This window comes from Manis pentadactyla, chromosome 4 (assembly GCF_030020395.1).
Source record: "Manis pentadactyla isolate mManPen7 chromosome 4, mManPen7.hap1, whole genome shotgun sequence".
NCBI lineage: Eukaryota > Metazoa > Chordata > Mammalia > Pholidota > Manidae > Manis > Manis pentadactyla.
This window is the reverse complement of record NC_080022.1, coordinates 148,201,225-148,211,302: the sequence shown is the minus strand read 5'-3', so window position 1 is coordinate 148,211,302 and position 10,078 is coordinate 148,201,225.

Below are 10,078 nucleotides of genomic sequence, written 5' to 3'. Positions count from 1 at the left end.
ATATCCATAGAGGGCTTATCTGGACAGGAGAGGCTGGGTGGGGCCCCTTTTGCAACCGGGGTTGTGAGAGGCAGTAGAAAGTAGAAATGGATGACTGACTGCTTGTAGGGTAAAAAATGAGTTTCTCCCAGTTGATTTCTCCCTTCAATTTAGGTTTCAAAGGTATTTTGCCCCGGGATTTTCCCTCCGGAGTTACATCGCCATCTTGCACCCTTTTGTGAAGCTGAGTGAAGCCTTGGATCCTGGGGAGGAGGATGGAATGTGGGATACAGGGATGAAAGAGACGGGAATGCACACACATGATGCACATTTCCACAAAAGATCTCATCCATGGACCGTGAGTCCTCCAGGTAGACTCCAGCCAGAAAACACATCTCACATTTCAGTGTAATTTGAACAATAAGAAAGGTGCTTGCAAAGTGTTATTGAGACAGGGACCATGGGCTTAGACAGACTAGGGTGAGGGCCTCCAGAAAAAGCAAGGCAAGATATTTACAGTCAAAGCAATGTAACAATGTAAAGTACCTATCAAAACTCTGTGTTCAGCATTATGCAAAGTCAAGGTCACACTAATTCTCTAGGTAAAGACACCAGACTAGGAATACAGACATCTTCAGTGAGATCAGTTAAATGTCAAAAGGCCAGGAGCAACTTGGCCTGGAATGTTTGAGCATTCTGCAAGGGTATCTCAGCATAACCTGTGACTTCACTGTAAACACCCCTAGCAAACAGACAACAACCCAGTCCACCTTGAGGGCAGGGCAGGTGGTACAAGTCCACACCCAAAGCCCCCAATTCCCAAAAATACTCAACTGCCTATAAATCCCCTAGACAATGCACCAACCCAGGCTCTCTTGTTCCCTCCTGGCATGAGCCAGGAGCTCTTTCCTCTCACTGTACTTCTAAATAAAAAGTACTGTGTACCTGTACTTTTGCTCTCCTACCTTGAGTGTTTGTGAAGCTCATTGTCTGGCTTCGTGAACAAGAACCCCGGCATCGTCATGGTACCAGAGGAGGGGGGCTGAAGGGTATCCACAGGTGGTGACTTTTGATCTGAGACCTCCAGGTGAGTAGAGGAAAGGGCCATTGCAGAAGGTACTGACAAAAAAGCATCTGATCAGTAGGAGTGGAGGCTGAGCTCGGGGGACGGTGCACCAAGAGGTGGAGAGGAAGCCAGAAAATAAGAAAAGAGTAAGAGGAGGAGGTCAGAATGGGAGGGAGATAAGGAGGAAAGGGAGAATGCACAGACACGGAGGCCAGTGCAGGAGGGGCCCAAAACATTTGCAAAGGCAGCTCTCATCCCGCGGGTCTGTGAGATTTCAAGCACCATCCAGGGTCCTTCAAAGCCAGATGGGAGAACTGCAGGCATCCGGATTCCCCTGGGACGGGTCCAACTTGGAGAATCCTGAACCCCACCCCAGCCCAGAGAGTCACTCTAGGATGGGGTCCAGGAAACTTACGCTTGACACTTCCCCTCTTCTGTCCTGTCCTCATCATCGATGGATCTGAAACACAATAAAATGTGAGAATCTCTGCCCTAACCTTACCTAGGAGACGAGGGGTACGGAATTTAACATCTGTGGGAAATAAGGGCTCTAACTGTTTGCCAGGTAGGAATTGTGATTTGTCCTCACCAACCCCCAGGAAGGTTGGAGACATTGCTGTCCCCACAGTACAGGTAAGCAAACTGGCTTAGGGGAGGTTAAGTAACTTGGGGGCCCACACAACTAATGAATGGTAGAAGCAGAATTCTCCTCCAGCTCTCTCTGATTCTGGTGGGAGCGGTAGCATAGTTCAGTGGTACAGCAAGTGGGCTTTGGAACAAGGAATGCTTAGGGATGAACCCCAGCTCTATCCCACACTGTTTGCTGGTTCTTCCCAGAACAGTGAGGGGACCCGGGCAGCCTGGGGGGTGGGGCTGAAACAGCTGCCACAGTATCAGTACTTTTCACAGGCCCCCTTAGATGGTATTGAAGATAGAAACTTCTAAGTGAACTTTTTTTGATGTTCAGAGAAGGGAAGTCAGTCACACCACCCTATGGCCCCTTAGCCTCAGGCAGAGAGGCCAGTGTGTGACTTCAGGAAGTTACAAAAATTCTGAGCCTCCGTTCCTCATCTGTAAACTGGGAAAAATAGTGTACTTAGGACAGTTTCTGGTCTGCAGTAAGCACTCAAAGATGGCTAGCTATTGTTATTACAGTTCTGGCTAATTCTCATCTTTCCAGTCTAGTCAGGTCCCTGCCTTTAACCTCACTTCTGAGCACCGGAGTGAGATCCTCTCTTTCTTGTTTGAAACCCACTTATATCCTTACTTGGCATCTGATTGAAATCAACAAACTCTTAATAATGCAGCCCTCTCTCTTGACAGAGGAACAGCCATTGTTCTTATGGGTTCTGTTGTAGAAAGCTGGTCCTTCGGGTTCCTTTCAAAAATGGATTTAAAATCTTTTATCAACTGTAACTCAATAAAGCTAGGGAAAAAATAAACATCACAAAATAATAAACTTCAAAATACCTTGCATTATTCAGTTTTCAAATAGTGCTAAGTGAACTGAAATGGTGATGAAATGAGCCCCACGAGCCGTTCCTCAGGACCAGCCCCTGGCCGTGCCCGCTGTTCCTGGGCTTCAGCTGAAACTTCTGGCGCCCATCTCCACATCTCCTGTACTTCTGGGTTTTGCTCTATCCATTGTAGACACTGCCTTTCGACTTCCTAATGACATAGGCAAGGAGTTAGTTCATTCACAGCCCTGGCCCAGTCCATTCTTGAGGTTTACTTATGTCACCCTTTCCAGAGAACGAAGTTTACAGAAGTGTGACTGTAGCAATATTGTGCACCCCAGAGCTTAATGGTGTCCTGCATTTGCCTGCCCAGACGCCAGGGGTTTAATTTCCTCTCCGGCCTTCCTGTGCTGCCTGCCATTACCAACCCCCAGCTCCCCTCCAGTGGTCTGCTGGCAGCAGCTGGTGCCCGGTTCCCTCAGAGCCCCTCCCTGGGCTGTCCTCCAGTGTCCGGTCACCTCCACCACCTGTCACAGAGCTGCCATCCTGGAGCTCCCCTCCCGGCTCCCCTCTCTTGCTTCCTTTACTCTCTCTTTGCAGGAGCACAACCTCAAGTTAAGGATCCCTATTTAACATGAACGTTTTGGGACCACCTCAGGATAGTACTTATACCTTTAGTATGCATTAATTGGAAAAAAATACATTAAGGACCAAAAATTACCATGAAGTCTTGTCAATGAATTTCTTTAACTTACCAGGATAGCATCTACTGACATGTGAAAGCCTGTGAAGACTTTAGGCTTAAGGGCTGGATCAATCTCACTTCATTCACTCTTTGATCCCTCCCGGCGCTTTCCTCACCCCCTGGTCTTCTGGTGAGAGATCCTTTCTCTTGACGTTTCACTGAGCTCCCGCTACTCCCTCCGATCCAGTCGGTCTGAAGCGCGGGTTTAAGGCCCCACCCGGCATGTGCACATGACCATGCCTGGCAAATTGGGGTCTCCTCCTCTGGGACGCGTTGTCCAAGCAGGCCAGTTAGAGGCTTTCAGAGGATGGGCTTTCCTCTGAGAGCTTAGCTCCGCGGCGGTGCAGAGCTGCAATTATCCGGGACCATCTTTGCCACAGTGAGGCACCCCTGAGGCAGAAGGCATCACAGAGGAAAGCAGAGTTGAGAGACGGAAGGGGGAGGAGGTCATTGAGCCCTGGATGCAGCCAACTTTAAGCCCCTAGGCCTCCCTGCTATAAGAGCCACTGTGGGTAAAACGGTTAACATTTCCAGAATATCTTGCCTGGCTTTAGTACATCTGCATATCATTAGGCGTTCAGTGGTGGAAAGAAGTAAGGCTTTAGTGCATTTGCATCATTCCTCAGAGTTGGAGAGAAGTTCATCACCATATCAATGGATAATTACCTGGGCCACGGAGGGCTTATCTGTACCTGGGAGGTGAGGGGGAGGGTCGGTTTTTGGCTTCTGCTGGAGCAGGAAAGGGAGAAGCAGCCCCAGACTGCACTCTGTGAGCAATAAACGGATTTTAAATTTTATTTCTCCCTGTGACTGTTTTCGGTTTTTAAAGAGCTATTTTGCCCCAGGATTTCCTGTCCTCGGACTACAGCCAATATACTGCATGCCATTTTTGGTTTAAACATATTTTAGTTTGATTTCTTTCTCTTGGAACATAAAGAATGGTGACGAATATATTTGTGAACTTGGGCAAGTTATTTGCCCACTCACCTGCAGCCCAAGTCTCAGTTTCCTGATTAATTGGAGAGAAGAAGATCTACCTCACAGGAAGCTGTAAGATTTCAGAGAGACAACATGTATTTAGACTCAATATATTATCACTGTTAGTGATAGAGCAATTTCCTTTGTTGGAGACACAGGATTTGCTTGCTCTCTGAACAGTGCTTTGTGTGCACATGATTGAGAGGCCGCTGCTCTAACTGGCCTTCTAAGTGAGACAGGGACCATGGATGTGGTCAGAGTAGGGTGAGGGCCTCTAGAAAAAGCAAGGCAGGATATTTACAGTCAGAGCAATGTAACTCCCTGCAAGAAACCTCCCCTACCAAAACTCTGTGAAATATTAAGCCCTAGAATCATTCTTCAGTGAGATCAGTGAATATTCCCCAGATAAAGAAGAGTAGCACATGTTTTTATTATGCTAATCATTTGTAATCATGTGTAAGATTCACTTTAGCATGCTAAAATGCCCAGGCCTAAGTGCTGTCTTTCCTCCTTCAGATCTGATGAAGTGATTTGCAAACTGGGCAACTAATTCAGCATGCAGACCCAGCTGTAAACAACACAGTAAAAGGCAAGAAGGATTCCACCTTAAGAAAAGATTGCATTTTAACACCCAGGAAGTTTAAGAAGTAAGATTCTTAACTTACTCTTTAACAATACACAATAACTCAGCCCACTTTGGAAGCTGGGCAGGTGGCCTTGTTTGATATGCTCCCTGACCAAAATGCTGGAATCCCAGGGAGAACTCAAAGCAGGAAATTCCTTATGTTAAGTTAATTCTAAATATTCAGGGCCCACTTAACAAGTCCACACCCTAAGCCTTTTTTCACGTTCCCCCAAATCCTCAACTGCCTATAAAACCCTTATGGGCTCTCTTGTACCCTCCTGGCTCGAGCCAGGAGCTCTGTCCTCTCACTGTATCTCTCAATAAAAGCCTCTCCCTGGCTCTCCTACCTTGGGTGTTTGCTAAGTTCATTCTTCCACTCCTCAAACAAGAAACCAGCATCACAAGGACCTGTGGCCACAGCTTGGAAATCACTGCTCTGGGGGTTGCCTTTTGAGCAGAACAATGTACATTCTTCCATCCCCTTCCGGTCTGTACTTACTCTTTTTCTAAAAGCATGACTGGCTGTTGCACAGCTCCCCCTACCCCTATTCCCACCTTAACCGGCCTGAACGCAGGTTACAGGCAGGATCCCCATCCCCTGTTATCTCTGTACTCCCCATTTTCAAACTTGCGCAGGAGGCAAGGCATTTGAAGTGGTGCATTTCGCAGAACACTTCTTTCGGTTACTGAAGTAGAAACAACCTTCCCAACAGGTACTATGGGCATGTTTATTCATGCAGAATAAAATCACAATCATCACACATTGCTCAGGACAAAAAATGCTACCAACCAGGACTGCAGTCGGTTGAGTTGTCTTTTAAACATTACCTTGCTACTCATTACTTCACCATGTTGCCTGTGAGCTCACAAGGGCAGAGAGATGGTGCCAAGAGTCAAAACTTTCAGCTATGAAAAAATTAAATGTGAAATTGTAATATCTATTAACTTATTTTGTTTCAGGCAGATTGCAAAGTCAGCTCCAGGTGCGTTACTGTCCTGGTAAAGTGACCTTATGTAGGGACTCCTAATTCCCAATTTGTTTTTTAAAATTTATAAAATTCAAAGGTACATAAGGGAACGTGGCACTGCAGCCTCCCCATTGTCTCCGCAGAAAACTACCACCATGACCAGATAAAGATAGTGGCTGACCCTGAGTCGCTGCCCTGAGATCTTTCTCCCGCCCACATGCCCCCGCCTGGAATGCGGTGGTGATGGGAGCAGCCTTCTTCGGGTTCCAACGGCTCCCTGCCAGCGGTTCTCCGTCAGCGGGCATTGTTGGGTGGGAAAGGCAGCAATTAAGGGGAGGCATCTAGGGCCCATTTTGCTTATGTCCTGATGAGAGGGGCCAAGAGACTGAGGAGCCGTGGGGGCTGTGATGGGGACCCTGACTAGGGCAGTGCCTACAGCAGCCTTCCTCTTAGGATATTTCAGGGGATCAGAATCTTCACGGATTCAAATGGCCTCTAGAGAAAGGAATTCCACTGACCTGTTTGATGTTTACCTTGTGTAAGGCCTTTCCTTTGGAGGTCCCTAGGAGTGGCACTGGATATAAGATTTGGTATTGGATCTGCATACAAATCCCGGCTCCAAATGGTACAGTCCCTTTGTAGCTAATGGGGCAAACACACAGCACTATGGGCTGACAGGAGGTCAGTCTGTATTTCATAAGGAATCATATGGGAAGAATGAAGAAATGACTTAAAATTCACTTGGAAATGTGAGTCATTATTTCTTTTTCTCACTGATCAATTAATTTTTTTATTTTGGTATCATTAAGGTACAATTACTTTAACAACATTATGGTCACTAGACTCCCCCTAATATCAAGTCCCCCACACATACCCCATTACAGTCACTGGCCATCAGCACAGCAAGATGCTACAGAATCATTACCTGTCTTCTCTGCATGCACTGACTTTCCTGTGTCCCCCCACCCCCACTACATTAGGTGTGCTAATCACAATGCCCCCTTTTTCCGCTTATCCCTCCCTTCCCGACCATCCTCCTCAATCCCTTTCCCTTTGGTAACTGTTAGTCCATTCTTGGGTTCTGTGAGTATGATGCTGTTTTGTTCCTTCAGTTTATTCTTTGTCCTTATACTCCACAGATGAGTGAAATCATTTGATACCTGTCTTTTCTGCCTGGCTTATTTCACTGAGCATAATACCCTCTAGCTCCATCCATGTTGTTACAAGCGGTAGGATTTGTTTTCTTCTTATGGCTGAATAATATTCCATTGTGTATATGTACCACATCTTCTTTATCCATTCAGCTACTGATGGACACTTAGGTTGCTTCCATTTCTTGGCTATTGTAAATAGTGGTGTGATAAACATAGGGGTGCATATGTCTTTTCCAAACTGGGCTGCTGCATTCTTACAGTAAATTCCTAGGAGTGGAATTCCTGGGTCAAATGGTATTTCTATTTCGGGTTTTTTGAGGAACCTCCATACTCCTTTCCACAGTGGTCGAACTAATTTACATTCCCACCAGCAGTGTAGGAGGGTTCCCCTTTCTCTACAACCTCACCAACATTTGTTTTTGTTTGTCTTTTGGATGGTGGCGATCCTTACTGGTGTGAGGTGATATCTCATTGTGGTTTTAATTTGCATTTCCCTGATGATTAGCGATGTGGAACATCTCTGCACGTGTCTTTTGGCCATCTGAATTTCTTCTTTGGCGAAGTGTCTGTTCAAATCCTGTGCCCATTTTTTAATTGGATTGTTTGCTTTTTATTTGTTGAAGTGCATGAGCGCTTTATATATTTTGGATGTCAACCACTTATGAGATCTGTCATTTATGAATATATTCTCCCAAACTGCAGGATACCTTTTGGTTCCATTGATGTTGCCCTTTGTTGTACAGAAGCTTTTCAGCTTGATATAGTCCCACTTGTTAATTTTTGCTTTTGTTTCCCTTGCCTGGGGAGATATGTTCATGAAGAAGTTGCTCATGTTAATGTCCATGAGATTTTTGCCTACATTTTTTTAAAGAGTTTTATGGATTCATGACTCACATTCAGGTCTTGGATCGATTTTGAGTTTACTTTTGTGTATGTGGTTAGACAGTGATCCAGTTTCTTTCTCTTACATGTAGCTGTCCAGTTTTGCCCACAGTAGCTGTTGAAGAGGCTGTCATTTCCCTGTTGTATGTCCATGACTCCTTTATCATATATTAATTGACCATATATGTTTGGGTTTATGTCTGGACTCTCTATTCTGTTTCACTGATCTGTGGGCCTGTTCTTGTGCCAGTACCAAATTGTCTTAATTACTGTGGCTTTGTAGTAGAGCTTGAAGTTGGGAAGAGAGATCCCCCCAGCTCTATACCTCCTTCTCAGGATTGCTTTGGCTATTTGGGGTCTGTTGTGCTTCCATATGAATTTTAAACCATTTGTCCCAGTTCCTTGAAGAATGCTGTTGGTATTTCGATAGGGATTGCATTATATCTGTAGATTGCTTTAGGCAGGAAGGCCATTTTGACATTATTAATTCTACCTAGCCAAGAGCATGGGATGAGTGTCCATTTGTTAGTGTCTTGTAGTTTTCAGGGTATAGGTATTTCACTTCCTTGGTTAGGATTATTCCTGGGTAGTTTATTCTTTTTGACACAATTGTGAATGGAATTGTTTTCCTGATTTCTCTTTCTGGTAGTTCATCGTTAGTGTACAGGAAAGCAACAGATTTCTGTGTAGTAATTTTATATCCTGCAAGTTTGCTGAATTCAGATATTAGTTCTAGAAGTTTTGGAGTGGAGTCTTTAGGGTTTTTCATGTACAATATCAAGTCATTTGCAAATAGTGACAGTTTGACTTCTTCTTTACCAATCTGGATGCCTTGTATTTCTATGTTTTGTCTGATTGCCATGGCTAGGACCTCCAGTACTATGTCAAATGACAGTGGGGAGAGTGGGCATCCCTGTCTTGTTCCCAATCTCAGAGGAAAAGCTTTCAGCTTCTTGCTATTAAGTATGATATTGGCTGTGGGTTTATCATATATGGCCTTTATTATGTTGAGGTACTTGCCCTCTATACCCATTTTGCTGAGACTTTTTATCATGAATGGATGTTGAATTTTGTCGAATGATTTTTCAGCATCTATGGAGATGATCATGTGGGTTTTGTCCTTTTTGTTTATGTGGTGGATGAAGTTCATGGATTTTCAATGTTGTACCATCTTTGCATCCCTGAGATGAATCCCACTTGATCATGGTGTGTGATCCTCTTGATGTATTTTTGAATTCGGTTTGCTAATATTTTGTTGAGTATTTTTGCGTCTATGTTCATCAGGGATATTGGTCTGTAATTTGCTTTTTTGGTGGGGTCTTTGCCTGGTTTTGGTAGTAGAGTGATGCTGGCTTCATAGAATGAGTTTGGAAGTTCTCCCTCCTCTTCTATGTTTTGAAAAACTTTAAGGAGAATGGGTATTATGTCTTCTCTGTATGTCTGATAAAATTCAGTGGTTAATCCATCTGGCCCGGGGTTTTGTTCTTGGGTAGTGTTTTGAAAACCTTTTCAATTTCATTCCTGGTAATTGGTATGTTTAGATTTTCTGTTTCTTCCTTAGTCAGTCTTGGAAGGTTTTGTTTTTCTAGGAAGTTGTCCATTTCTTCTAGGTTTTCCAGCTTGTTAGCATATAAATTTTCATAGTATTCTCTAATAATTATTTGGATTTCTGTGGGGTCTGTCATGGTTTTTCCTTTCTCATTTCTGATTCTCTGGATTTGTGTTGATTATCTTTTTCTCTTAGTAAGTCTGGTTAGGAGGTTATCTGTTTTTTTATTTTCTCAAAGAACCAGCTCTTGGTTTCATTGATTTTTTTCTATTGTTTTATTCTTCTCAATTTTATTTATTTCTTCTATGATCTTTTTATGTCCCTCCTTCTGCTGACTTTAGGCCTCATTTGTTCTTCTTTCTCCAGTTTCAATAATTGTGACTTAGGTATTCATTTGGGACTGTTCTCCCTTTTTTGAATAGGCCTGGATTGCTTTACACTTTCCTCTTAAAACTGCCTTTGCTGCATCCCACAGAAATTGGGGCTTTATGGTGTCATTGTCATTTGTCTCTGTATATTACTTGATCTCTATTTTAATTTGGTCATTGATCCTTTGATTATTTAGGAGCATGTTGTTAAGTCTCCATGTATTTGTGAGTCTTTTTGTTTTCTTTGTACAATTTATTTCTAGTTTTATGCCTTTGTGGTCTGAGAAGTTGGTTGGTATTATGTCAA